Here is a 14,886-nt window from a genome sequence, read left to right as displayed (position 1 = left end):
TAAAGGTAGCTTTCGGGTTTGTCAAGAAGCATGCTATGAGACATGGTCAATCAAGATGGGATTTGCCCCTCTCTGATTGAGAGTGATATCTCTGGGCCCCTCGAGTGATCGGATCAGAAAATGCATGGCCATGCTACGTACGGTTAAGAGTTAACCTACAAAGGGATTCCGAATCACAGGATCGAGAAAGAGCGGTCGGCTTGAAGCTAGACCAAATATCGTGAGGCAAAGGGAATAGCATGTATATTATGTTGTGATGGTTCGTCTGATATGATCTTCGTATGCGTATAGGAGTTGGCACGTCTTGCTAGAGGCCGCTACCGACTATTGGGCCGAGTAGGAGTACTCGGGCCATGTCTATACGTATCCGAACCCATAGGGTCACACACTTAAGGGGCTGGAAGCCCAATTCGGATCTGATCCGAGTTGGATTAGGTTTAGGAGTACTAATGGGCCTCGGATCCAGAGGCCCATCAGGAACCCCTATAAATAGAGGGGTGGGGGCGCCCTAGGGTTTCACACTTTTTGGCTGAACACACTTGCCGCGCCTCCCACGCCCTCGCCTGTTGCAACTCGCGGATCTAGCAATCCGGCTTGCGACGCTTCCTCCCTGCACGTGTGGATACCTTGGAGGTGTTGCGCCTGCAGCACTTGGACGAGCCATCGACGAGCCGCCGACGAGCCACGACGAGCCGACGACGAGCCGCGGCACCGGAGGCGATCTTGCTGTGCATGTGGACGAGCTGCTGAGGAGCCGCTGGACGTGATCGACTACGTACGACTACGTTGTTCGACTACGTACGACTACGTGATCGTCTTCACTGCACCGACGCATATCTACATCTTCCGCACCAGTAGTGCGTCGAGTGGTAATCCCGTGATCCTTATACGGCAGTTCTTCCTGGTTATACGCGGTAGAAATTTTGATTTGCGCTAGCGTAGCCTACCTCGTATCCCAACAGTTCGGCCTCAAAAACGCGGGGGCTACCTTCCAGCGATGCATGCTGAAATGCTTCGGGGACCTCATCGGGTGGACCGTTGAGGCCTACGTCGACGACATCGTGGTTAAATCCAGGAAGGGTAACCAGCTCGTTCCCGACGTAGAGCTAGCCTTCGAAAGGCTGAGGGATAAGCGTATTAAGCTTAATCCCGAGAAATGTGTGTTCGGTGTCCCAAGGGGCATGCTGTTAGGCTTCATCGTCTCTGTGCGCGGCATCGAGGCAAACCCGGAGAAGATAGCGGCCATCAGCGACATAGGGCCAATCCGGAACATAAAGGGAGTGCAGCGCGTCATGGGGTGCTTAGCATCCCTAAGCCGCTTCATCTCGCGCCTCGGCGAGCGAGGTCTTCCTCTCTATCGGCTCCTGAAGAAATCTGACCGCTTCGAATGGACCAGCGAGGCCCAGGAGGCACTTGACCGACTCAAGGACCTCCTGACGAAGGGCCTAATTCTAGTCCCGCCCGCCGACGGTGAGACCCTTCTGCTCTACGTCGCGGCGACCACCCAGGTGGTCAGCGCGGCCCTAGTAGTGGAGCGGGAGGAGGAGGGGCACGCTCTTAAGGTACAACGCCCGGTGTACTTCATCAGCGAAGTCTTGTCCGAGTCCAAGGCACGATATCCACAGATCCAGAAGCTCGTCTACGCCATCCTCATCACGAAGAGGAAGTTGCGTCACTACTTCACCTCCCACCAGGTAACGGTCGTCTCTTCATTCCCGCTTGGTGAAGTAATCCGGAACCCAAATGCAATAGGAAGGATCGCGAAGTGGGCGCTTGAGCTTATGGACCAGGATATCACCTACGTCCCCCGCACCGCCATCAAGTCCCAGGTACTTGCCAACTTCGTGACCGAGTGGACGGAGGTACAAGCACCGTCGGCGCCAGAGGAGCAAGAGTACTGGACGATGTACTTCGACGGGTCACTGATGAGGGCCCGCGCCGGAGCAGGCCTCGTCTTCGTCTCTCCGTTGGGCGTGCGCATCAGGTACATGATCCGCCTCCATTTCCCTGCGTCCAATAATGTCGCTGAATACGAAGCCCTACTCAACGGGCTCCGCATTGCCATCGAGCTGGGAATCTGTCGGCTAGACGTCCGGGGCGATTCTCAGTTGGTCGTCGAGCAAGTCATGAAGGAGTGGAGCTGCCATGACCCCAAAATGGCAGCCTACTGCAACGAGGTCCGTAAGCTCGAGGACAAGTTCGACGGGTTGGAGCTCAACCACGTCGCAAGGCGCTTCAACGAAGCCGCTGACGAGCTGGCGAAGGCGGCGTCCGGCCGGATGCCCGTCCCCGACGGCGTTTTCGTTAGCGACCAGCTGAAGCCCTCAATCCGTTATCTGGAGCCAGCAGGGGTTGGCGAGGCATGCCTAGCACTGGGGTCGGGACCCGAGCCGGGGGAGGTCGGCAGCGCGCCACCTGTCCCGGACCCGAGCGCCGATCCCGAGGGAATCAACACTGCCTTACCCGACTCGGCCCTGGAAGCCAAGCCGTCCGACCCCGTGGTCATAGAAATCACGGCAGACCCTGTAGCGGGGGCCGACCCCCGAAGCGACTGGAGAGCCCCGTACCTCGACTACCTTGTCCGCGGCACGCTCCCGGCAGACAAAACAGAAGCCCGCAGGATCGCGCGCCGTGCAAAATCCTTCACCATCATCGACCAGGAGCTCTACAAGAGAAGTCACACTGGGATCCTCCAGCGCTGCATCCCGATAGAGCAGGGAAAGGTGCTGATCCAGAATATCCACGCCGGGGCTTGTGGTCACCACGCCGCGCCGAGGACGCTTGTTGGCAACGCCTTCCGACAAGGTTTTTACTGGCCAACCGCGGTCGCGGATGCTACCCAGGTAGTCCGCACCTGTGAAGGATGCCAGTTCTTTGCCCGCCAAACTCACCTGCCCGCGCAGGCGTTGCAAACCATCCCCATCACATGGCCGTTTGCGGTCTGGGGGCTGGATCTCGTAAGACCCTTCAAAAGGGCGCCCGGGGGCTTCACCCATCTGCTCATCGCTGTCGACAAGTTCTCCAAATGGATCAAAGTAAGACCAGTGGCGCAAATCAGGTCCGAGCAAGCGGTACAGTTCTTCACCGATATCATCCACCGCTTCGGGATCCCGAATTCCATCATCACCGACAACGGCACACAGTTCACCGGGAAAAGATTTCTCCAGTTCTGCGACGACCACCACATCCGAGTGGATTGGGCGGCAGTGGCGCACCCCCGCACGAACGGGCAAGTCGAGCGAGCCAACGGCATGATACTCCAGGGTCTCAAGCCACGGATCTTCGACCGCCTCAAAAAGTTCGGCGGACGGTGGGTTGCGGAGCTCCCAGCAGTCCTCTGGAGCTTGAGGACGACCCCCAGCCGGGCGACAGGATTCACCCCGTTCTTCATGATCTACGGGTCAGAGGCCATTTTGCCCACCGACCTAGAGTACGGGTCGCCAAGGGTCAAAGCATACGACGAACAGGGAAACCAGGCATCACTCAAGGACGCACAAGATCAACTCGACGAGGCGCGAGATGTAGCCCTATTACACTCGGCTAAATACCAGCAGGCCCTACGGCGTTACCACAGCCGCAGGATACAAGGCCGCGCCTTCAACGTCGGTGATTTAGTGCTCCGCCTCGTCCAAGATAACAGGGGTCGGCACAAGTTGACCCCCCCCATGGGAAGGCCCGTTCATCGTCGTACAAGTACTACGGCCAGGCACCTACAAGCTGGCAACTCCCGACGGGCAAATCTTCAGCAACTCCTGGAACATAGAACAGCTAAGGCGCTTTTACCCATAGCTTTTATTTCCAAGTTATGCATAATCTTGCCGTCTTTTCCGTTCTTTCGTTTAAGCTCAGGGGCATCCGACCCTGGCCTCGTCCCAGGGTCGCATACCCCTCGGGGGCTACCAGTTTTGTTCTTCTGCGAAAAAAGAAACCCTGAGCCACCTTGGCTCAGGCCTTTTCCTTTAAGCTCAGGGGCATCCGACCCTGGCCTCGTCCCAGGGTCGCATACCCCTCGGGGGCTACCAGTTTTGTTCTTCTGCGAAAAAAGAAACCCTGAGCCACCTTGGCTCAGGCCTTTTCCTTTAAGCTCAGGGGTATCCGACCCTGGCCTTGCTCCAGGACCGCATACCCCTCGGGGGCTATCAGGGGTCCCGACCCCAGCCGCTGGGCGCCACCTAAAAAGAAAACAGTTTTTTCTTTTTTCAGACCGAACACTCCCTTTCTAAAACCTTTGGATGCAAAAAAGATAAGGATGCGTGAACGGTGCTCAGGCAAGTTGTGATCGGACCGCGGAAAAACCTACGCCCCAGCGGCTACGGCACCTTCGCTCATCAAAACTTACTGACGCACCCGGCAACGCATCCTAAGCTTTCGAGCCCAAAGGAATAACAGAGGGAATCGGGTTCTTTCATGCAACGAAAAGTCGTAAGAACAGGCCCGTATGGCCGACGCAAAATGAGTTCAAAGGACTGACATAATTACAAACTTTTTGGGTGCGAGCCCGGTACAGCTAATTTGCAGAGGGATCGGCAGGAGCGGCGGCTTCATGGTCGGCAGGAGGGACGGCTTCATCTTCCAGGAGCTTCGCGAGGGCCTCCGCCGGCGCAGTCACCGAGGCATCGATCTCGTCCAGCTCAGCTTCGGTGTAGCCCGCGCAGTACCCTTCACTCATCCCGGCAAAGTTGATGCCGGAATAATGAGAGCCGAAGACCCCGAAGGCTCGCCGCACGCCAAGGTGAAGCGCGTCCACGGCGATCTCGCGACGGCGACGGCGCACCCCGAGGACACGAGCCGGCAGAGAGCTCGACCCCTCCTCCGGAGCCACGCCGAAGTCGTCGCAGACGACACGAACCGCATCTCGCAGGGCGCCGTGCTCGCCGCGCTCCTCGTCGAGCTGACCCCGCAACTTGGCGATCTCACCTGCAGGAGCCACCCATAAAACCCCACCGAGTCAAAGAACAGAACACAGACGACACAGGAACGCAGGAATGGAAAAAACCTCACCATCGGCCTGGGTATTCAACTCACGCTCCCGGTTGGCGCTTTGGGACACGGCGGACTGAAGCCCCTGCACTTGCAAGCGGAGTTGATCGTTCTCCGTGCGGAGGGTTCCACGCTCCCCCCTCAGCTGCGCCAGTTCCTTGGCGTCGCGGCGGGCCCTCTCAGCAGCAGCTTTAAGCCCCTCGGCATCGCGACGGGCCCTTTCCGCGACGGCCTGGAACTCCTCGAGGTCGAGGCGGGCCTTCTCAGTGACGGCTTGGAGCCTGGCCTCCGCACGCCGCGACTCCTCCTGCGCTGCCCGCTCACGCCCTTGCAGGTCACGGATGACCCCCTGGGCGGCGTTGACCTGCAGAGACAGGTCCCTGGTCCGCTCCCTTTCGGTGTTGACCTGCAGAGACAGGTCCCTGGTGCGCTCCCTTTCGGTGTTGAAGCGATCCCAGAGACCCTGCTGCCGCCGGAGGAAATCAGATTTCCCCCGGCTGCCCTCTTGGAGAGCCTACAAAGCAACACCCCGTTAAGGCAAAAAAGGTAAAGGGGAGGTGCTCATCACCAACAGTAGAAGTCACATACCTGGCTGCCAGGGAGGACGGTGTTGCCCAGAACTCCCAGCGCTGAGGTCAGAGCCGCCTGGACCTAGGCGATGCCGCCCTGCACCGCCTGCCACCTGTGCCACTCGGCGGCGGCGTCCAGCGCGAAGAGATGCCTCGGCGGGTCATCGCGGGATGACCAGCGGAGGACGGACCCCCTCCACGCCCTGGGAACGGAGGAGGCCGAGGCTGAGACAGGGGCCGACCCTGACGCCGCCGTCGAGGACGGCACCACGGCGCTAGAGGCCGCCGGATCCGCTGACGGCCCCGGCACCTGCACGCTTGTTGCCGCCGAGGTCGCCAACGGTATCCCTGTGGGCACCTCCACCTCAGCCGCCAGAGTCACTCCCACGGGGGTGACTGGGGCGGAGGCCCTGCCTCCGTCACCACTGCCTCTGCCGCCACCGCGCCTCCGGGAGCAGGCGCCCCCTCCGCCTTGGATCCCGCCGCGACTGCAGGGGCATCCGCCCTACCTCCCGCCGCCGCCGTCTCCTCCACCTCGTCGGCATCAAGGTCGATCACCTCCCTGGCCTGAGAGCCCGGGGGGATCGCGCCCTGAGCTGAAGGGGCGACCGGAGGGGCCGAAGGCGGAGTAGAGTCCGCTCCCCCTCCCGCGGCTGACGCCGCCGCCGCTCCGCCAGCCGCCTCTGCAAGGGTCACCTCCGCGGGGGGATCCGCGGCCGCACCAGGAACCCCGCCGCTCGCCGCGGGCGGGGCCGCGGCCCGCCCTCCGGAGGAGGTCGACACCCGCAGCGCCTTCTTGGGTGCCAGCTGCAGGGTGAGGCCACGGGGAGAAGTGCTGCACATCGACGGCCAGACATCAGCAGAAACGAACGAAAGAAGAGGAGAAGAATGACGCACAGGGAAAGCCAACTTACGCCCTCAAAGCGCAAGGGCGGCGCGCGCGCTTCGACTCAGAGCCGGACGCCGACCCCAGGGCATCTGGCAGCGGCCTCTTGTCGCCGCCTCGCTGCTCTCCGGCAGCGGGCACGGCAGTGGAGGCAGGCTCCACGGACCCCCAAGGAGCGCCCCGAGCGGACTCCTGGGGAGCGTCCTGCGCCGGACCCAAGGCTGCGGTAGGGGAAGGCTCTGAAGCCCCCCGAGGGGCGCTCCGTGTCGACACCGGGGGGGCATCCCTTGCCGACCCCGGGGGAGCGTCCCGCGCCCGCTCCTGGGGGACGCCCTGCGCCGACCCCGGGGGAGCATCCCACGCCCGCTCCTGGGAGACGCCCTGTGCCGACCCCGGGGGAGCGGCCCGCGCCCGCTCCTGGGGGACGCCCTGAGCCGACCCCGGGGGGGCGCCCCGCACCCGTTCCTGGGGGACGCCCTGCGCCGACCCCTGGGAGGCGTCCCGCACCTGCTCCCGGGGGACGCCCTACGCCGACCCCTGGGGGGCGGTCCGCGCCAGCTCCTGGGGCGCGCGCTGCGCTGGCCCTAGAGGCACAGCCCTAGGGCCTGTGGGAGCCAAAGCCCGGGCGGATGCTTCCCCCACTTCACCCCCCGCGGCCGTCTGCGGGGGCGCCTCACGAATCACCAAAGCCCCCGACCGGGGGGGAACCAGCTCTTCCTCCTCATCATCTTCCTCATCTTCATCCTCTTCATCATCGTCGTCGTCGTCGTCGTCGTCGGACACGACCGTCCCCCTCCACCGCCGCTGGAACTCCTTGGCGGCCTTCTTCCGCCTCCTCGCCGTCTCCTTGTCCTTGCGGCGCTTCTGCGCCTCGGCTTGGAGACGGTTGCGAGTCCTCCGGTCGGCATCTTCCGGCACCGGCGGAAGGGAGTCCGCGACCCGGGTTAGTGAGCCCTGCAAACGCGAAACAGCTTCGCGTCAGAACAACAAATAGCGGGACACAAGGAAAGGAAGACGACGCGCCAACTCCTTACCAGGTCTACGAAGCCCGGCTCCGGGCGCATCTGCGGGTGCCCGGGAATCGGGTACTCGACGTCCCTGTCCTCCAGCGCCTCCTGGAGCCGTTGCCGGATCTCGGAGGTGGCAAGCGTGCCCGTCGCCAAGGCGGTGCCCTCGGTCGGCGCGTCAGGGGTCATGGCGCCAAGCGGCCGGGCCCGGAGCATCAGCGGCGCCACCCGCCGGGCGTGGTACGCGCCGATGACCCCAGTGCCGGTGAGCCCACTCCTCTTCAGCTGCTCGATGGCCTGCAGCAAGTCGGAGAATCGCTTCTTCTCCTTCTCCACCGGCCCGTACGCCCATACCTCGGGCGCCGCGTCGATGGTGCGGCCGGTGAAAGCCGGCAGGGGGGAGTCCGGGTAGCTCCTCACGTAGAACCACTGGTTGTGCCACCCCTTGTGGGACACCGAGGTCTTCACCGTCATATACTCCTTGGAGCGAGTATGACGGAGATGGATCCCAGCACACCCGATCGGCGCCAGAGGCGACCGCTGCTGGCTCCCGGCCTTCCCCGACTTCTGATACAGGCTCACTGTGAAAAAATATTTCCACAGTGCGAAGTGGGGCTCGATGCCCAGGAATCCCTCGCACAGCGCGACAAACGCCGCAATGTGCTGGATCCCGTTGGGGTTGAGGTGCTGAAGCTCGAGCCCGTAGTGGTGGAGGAGTCCGCGGAAGAAGCGGCTCGGGGGGGAAGCGAATCCCCGCTCGTGGAAGTGAGCGAAGGAGACGACATAGCCGGGGGGAGGTGACGGAACTTGCTCCGGCCCCGGCAGCTCCCACTCGCCCGCCGCCGTCCTCTCGCAGAGTAGACCCTTCCGCACCAGGCCCTCGGCGCGCGAGGAAGTGAACTGAGAAACTCCCCAGGAACCCATCGCCGGAGGAGGGAGGAGATCGACGGAGATGGAAGAAGAGCGCGCGGCTTGGAGCAAAGGAAACGAGGCGAGCGCGGATGAACTGAGTAGGAGGCAAGAAGGCTCGAATGCGAAGGGAAAGAGGAACCGGCGCGGCAGGCTCCTGCTTTTATAAGAAAAGTACCGAGGAAGCCAAATCGACGCCCCGGCCGCCATAAATGCGGCGCCAGGTACGCCCTTGCCACGCCTGTTTCCTTTTCGAAACCCGCGCGCACGATTGGCCGCGAAAACATCCTATCCTCCTCGATTCGCGGGATGGCGCTTCCATAACTCCACTTCCCGGGTAACGCGCCCACGACGCCCCCCACGTTCGGCCCAGGCGCAACAACCGCTCCACTCCGGCCCAAGGCCCACAGGGAGGTAAGAAAGGGATACGGGGCTGAAAACGCCCCTACGGCCCATTACGGTCCAGAGGTTCGAAAGCCAGCCCAACACGGGTTCGATAGCTGCCTCAGGACATCCCCCGAGCAAGGGGTGAGAAGGGACGGGTCCGCTAGCGGCCAATACCCAGGCGAGCGAAAGCCAAGGGCGTCCCAACCTCACGTTCGAGTCCTGCCCGGTATAAAATTCATGGTTTTTCCACGGGGAAAGGCAGCGAGCCCCCAGATCCGGTCGAACGGGTCCGGGAACTATATGAATTCGCCGGCGGGAAATTGGAGTACGCCACCAGCTTGGCCCAAGCCAGACCCCCCCGAACGGGGACCGGGACTCCACTCGAACCTACCTGTTCGTAGCTCAAACGAGCACCACAGTTCGTCCAACGCGGATAACGTGGCCCGGCTCAACCCCTTCGTCCTAGCGAACGGACGCTTGAGGGGCAACGATCAAAAAGTCGACCTAGCCTCCCGATCGGTTTCCTGCAACGAGCAGGAGCTCGGGGGCCAGTTTCGCAACCAACTACCACGCGTGTGGTCACAATTTGCAGGTTCCCCCAGCCAGGCTGAGATAAAACAAGCGCGCCATAACACAGAGCCCACGGCGAAACAGCGAAAGAAGCCTCCGGAGGAGCACTTCTGCTCCACCACAGGCTCGGGGGCTACTGTTGGGGGGAAATATTAACGATCCCCTAATACACCACTTAAGCAAGCAGACACGGGGGCCGGGGCCCACCTAGGCGTGATCAAAGCTCCGCCTCGCCCGACCAAGGCGCCAGGATCGGGAACGTCCGACCCCCCTCCGCAAAGTTTCCGCCTCGCCCGACCGCGACCCCGGGGTCGGGGGCGCCCGACCCCTCGCCACGGAGTTCCGCCTCGTCCGACCCCAAGCAAAGGGGTCGGGCGCGCTGGGGCCCCCGGGGGAGGGATCCCCCTCGGATGCGGTCCAGATAAGCGAGACAGACAAAATCCTATGGGTCCCCCCGTCGGCCTCATCATAAATGCGCCGCAGGCCTGGCAGAGGGAAGGACAACCGCGCTCCTCATGCGACCCGTCACAAGTACCCGTGCACGACCGCTCTGTGCAGGCTACAGTGCCGGCGGCCGACTCCCATTCGCCGCAGGGTACTCATGGCCTGCGTCGGCCGGAGCAAAGGAGCGACCGGCCTGTCCTCAGGCCCCGCGCGCCCTCGGGTCCCGCGCACCTGGCAGCGCGGATGTGACGCTCTCCCTCTCAGCGGCCATCGCCTGATCAGCAGCATCCACCGTCCTCCCAAACAGATGCTGGGATAACAACGGAACGCCCTCATCATCACGTGACGCCTACAAGTATCAAAGAAGCTATCTGTAGGGGGCAACAACACTTGGCATACGGCGGCCTCCCCCTCCGGCATGCACGCCGGCGTTCAACCAGGGCCGGCGGAGGCATCGGACACCTAGGGTCTGGCTCCTCCTTCCTGCCATACCTTTTACCATTCTACGTTTTACTCTTTACAGTCATCTTTACCCGATCCCAACTGTAACTCCGGCCGCCCCCTTGCGATATAAAAGGCGGAACCCGGGGCCAGAGGGGGGATCGGCTTCTTCTCCCGCAAGACAAGCCATAGCACACAACGCCTCTTTCCTGAGAGCACGAGTACCCAAAGAGACTTGGGACCGGTCCCTCTCTCGTCGATCTGTAACCCCCTACTACAGAACCCCCGCGTGGGCAACACGAACATCCTCGATACTGGACGTAGGGCTTCCTTTGCCTGAACCAGTCTAAATCCGTGTCTCCCACGCAACCACCTGAGGCTTACGCGCATAAAAGAAATTTACTAGTCTAAGTCTTGATCTGTTGATCTTGACAACGACAACTAGGGACAACTTTAGAATAACCATACAAGTAAAGAGTTTCACACACAATTCACGTAATTGCAAATCAATTCAAGTATCCTTTAATGGATATTCAAGGAACACAACATAAATCATGGATACAAATAGAATATCATCATCTCTATGATTGCCTCTAGGGCATACCTCCAACAGTCTCCCACTTGCACTAGAGTCAATCTAGAAGGTACCTAATACCCATAGCTCTTACATGCGCATCATGCTTAGCCTGCGGGAGTGGTTTGATCAACGGATCAGAAATATTCAGATCCGTGTGTATTTTGCATATCTTGATCTCACCCCGGTTAACGAAGTCTCGAATGAGATGAAATCACCGCATTACGTGTTTGTTCTTCTGGTGGTTCCTTGGCTCCTTTGCTTGCGCAATTGCCCCATTGTTATCACAGTAGAGATTCAATGGGTTGGACGCATTCGGGAACACACCAAGCTCAATGAGGAAATTCCTTATCCAAACACCCTCCTTCGCGGCTTCCGAAGCCGCGATGTACTCGGCTTCTGTCATAGAATCGGCCACCGTCTCCTGCTTGGAACTCTTCCAACTAACAGTACCACCATTTAGTGTGAACAAAAATCCTGATTGTGACTTTGAATCATCTCTGTCGGTTTGGAAACTAGCATCGGTGTAACCTGTTATAACGAGCTCCTCCTCACCTCCATAAACGAGGAACATATCTTTAGTCCTTCTCAAGTACTTAAGAATATTTTTCACCGCTGTCCAGTGACTCTCACCTGGATCAGATTGGTGTCTGCTTGTCATACTTAGCGCATATGAAACATCTGAGCGAGTACTTATCATTGCATACATGATAGATCCAATAGCCGAGGCATATGCCACTCTACTCATGCGATCCCGCTCATCAGCAGTCGAAGGACACTGAGTCTTGCTGAGATGTATGCCATGTGACATAGGCAAGAACCCTTTCTTTGCCTCTTCCATGTTGAACCACTTCAACACTTTGTCAATGTAAGTATCTTGGCTTAAACCTATAAGCCTTCTCGATCTATCTCTATAGATCTTAATGCCCAGAATATATGTCGCTTCCTCTAAGTCCTTCATCGAAAAACTATTTTTTAGTGAAGTCTTTACGGACTCAAGCATAGAAATGTTATTTCCAATCAGTAATATGTCATCCACATATAAGATTAGAAATACTACAGAGCTCCCACTAACCTTCTTGTAAACACAAGACTCTTCTTCATTTTTGGTGAAGTCAAACCCTTTGACCACTTCATCAAAACAAATGTTCCAACTCCTAGATGCTTGCTTCAATCCATAAATGGATCTTTGAAGCTTGCATACCTTTCCAGCATTTTTCGGATCGATAAAACCCTCAGGCTGTATCATATACACGTCCTCACCTAGGTTTCCATTCAGGAAAGCTGTCTTGACATCCATCTGTCATATCTCATAATCAAAATATGCAGCTATAGCTAGAATAATCTGAATGGACTCAAGCATCACTACGGGCGAGAAAGTCTCGTCATAGTCAACTCCTTGAACTTGTCGAAAACCTTTTGCGACAAGTCGTGCTTTATAGATGTGAATATTTCCATCCATGTCCTTTTTCTTCTTATAGATCCACTTGCACTCTATGGCTTTAACACCATAAGACGGGTCAACCAAGTTCCAAACTTGATTGTCTCCCATGGACTCTATTTCGGATTGCATGGCACTCTGCCATTTTTCAGAGTCTGGGTCCATCATTGCTTCTGCATATGTCGCAGGCTTATCATTGTCCAACAATAATATTTCCCGCATTTCGCGGAGCCTTGCCGACCTTCGTGGTTGTGGCGGTGCTTCTCTTGCCATGGGTATCTCAACTTGTTCTGCTACGTTAGCATCACTCATTATTCTTGCCCGATCGGCTCATCTTGAACTTCTTCAAAATGCACTGTCTTTCCACTCTTTTCTCCTTTGAGAAACTCTTTCTCAAGGAAAACTCCGTTCCGAGCGACAAACACTTTGCCCTCTGACCGGTTGTAGAAATAATATCCCAAAGTTTCCTTTGGATATCCCACGAAAATGCACTTATCCAACTTGGATGTGATCTTGTCCGACTGAAGTCGCTTGACAAACACTTCACATCCCCAAATCTTTAGAAAAGACAAAGTAGGAACCTTTCCAGTCCATATCTCATATGGTGTCTTAACTACGGATTTAGATGGTACCCTATTAAGTGTGAAAGCTGTTGTTTCTAGAGCGTATCCCCAAAATGACAATGGTAGGTCCGACTGGCTCATCATTGATCGAACCATGTCTAACAAAGTTCGATTACATCGCTCGGATACACCGTTTCTCTGAGGTGTTCCAGGCGGCGTATGTTGTGGAACAATTCCACAACTCTTTAGATGATTGCTAAACTCGTGGCTCAAATACTCGCCTCCACGATCAGATCGTAAGGTCTTAATTTTCTTGCCACGCTGATTTTCAACTTCATTCTGAAATTCCTTGAAATTTTCAAAGGTTTCAGACTTGTGCCTCATCAAGTAGACATAGTCATATCTACTAAAATCATCAATGAAAGTTATGAAGTATTGGAATCCTCCTCTAGCCGTCGTGCTCATTGGTCCGCATACATCGCTATGTACGAGTTCCAACAAGTCTACTGCTCTCTCAGGAAATCCTGTGAAAGGCGTCTTGGTCATCTTGCCTAGCAAGCAAGCCTCACATGTCTCGTATGATTCAAAATCAAACGAAGTTAGAAGTCCATCAGAATGGAGCTTCTTCATGCGCTTTTCACTTATATGACCCAAACGACAATGCCATAAGTAGGTAGGACTCAAATCATTAGGCCGAGGCATTTTAGCACTTACGTTACAGATAGGTGAACCATCAAGATTTAAAACAAATAATCCATTCACAATGGGTGCAAAAGTCATAAACATATCATTCTTAGAGATCACACAACCATTGTTTTCACTCGCAAATGATTAACCATCCTTCATCAAGCATGAAGGAGACAAAATGTTTCGACTTAAACTAGGAACGAAATAACAATTATTCAACTGCATAATAAATCCTGACGGGAGGTGGAGTTGCATTGTCTCGACGGTCAACGTAGCAACTCTTGCATTATTGCCCATGCGGAAATTAACTTCTCCTCTTTCCACGCTTCTACTTCTTATCATTCCCTGCATCGAATTGCAAATATGAGCAACCGATCCGGTATCAAATACCCAAGAATTAATAATTGTATCAGCGAGAAATATGTTGTCTATAACATTAATAACAATCGTACCTGAGGTGGAAGTACTCTTACTTCCGCCATTCTTCAACGAAGCTAGGTACTGCTTGCAGTTTCTCTTCCAGTGACCAGGTTCGTGACAATAAAAGCAATCTTTATCTGGAGCAGGTCTAGCTTTAGCCTTGGGCGCTGGGTTTGGCTTGGACACTCAAGCCTTACCCTTCTTCTTCCAAGAATTGCCCTTCTTCTTAAAGCTAGGCTTGTTCTGTATAGCCATCACATGGCTGCTACTAGCGCTTTTCTTGATGTCAGCCTCTGCTGTTTTAAGCATGCCACACAGCTCATTCAGACCCTTCTCCGTCCCATGCATATGGTAGTTCGAGATGAAGTTCACATAGCTAGGCGGAAGAGACGAAAGAATGAAATCAGTGGCCAACTCTTGGCCCAGTGGGAAGCCCAGCTTCTCCAACCGTTGAGTGTAACCAACCATCTTGATTACGTGTGGTCCTACTGCTGCGCCTTCTGCTAGCTTGCTCTCCACAAAGGCCTTAGACACATTGAACCTTTCAGTCCTAGCCTGTGTCTGGAACATGTCCTTGAGCGCCACGATCATATCGTGTGCCTCATGATTTGTTTCGAACTGCATCTGCAGCACGGGTTCCATGCAAGCGAGCATAAGGCAACTTACCTCAAGATTAGCATCAAATGCCTTCTTGTATGCCTTCTTGTAAGCAGCCTTAACGGCAGCAGATGCATCATCAGCAAGTACTGGTGGTAGTGGGGTGTCTAGAACATCTTCCTTTTTATCGGCCCTGAGAACAATTCTCAGGTTACAGATCCAATCCGAGTGTTCCATTCAACTTGTCCTTCTCAAGGACCGAACGCAAAGCAAATGGTGTGGTGTTGCTAGGTGTCATTTAATCTACAACAAAAGTAATGCAAAATACACTAAGACAAATGTATCCATGATAGAGCAAATCACATTACTATTTTAACAGAATCTACTCCCACTAAAATCAATATCCCTCTA

Source organism: Setaria viridis, chromosome 4, assembly GCF_005286985.2.
Source record: "Setaria viridis chromosome 4, Setaria_viridis_v4.0, whole genome shotgun sequence".
Lineage (NCBI taxonomy): Eukaryota > Viridiplantae > Streptophyta > Magnoliopsida > Poales > Poaceae > Setaria > Setaria viridis.
The sequence above is the reverse complement of the archived record's forward strand: the minus strand, read 5'-3'. Positions refer to the sequence as shown.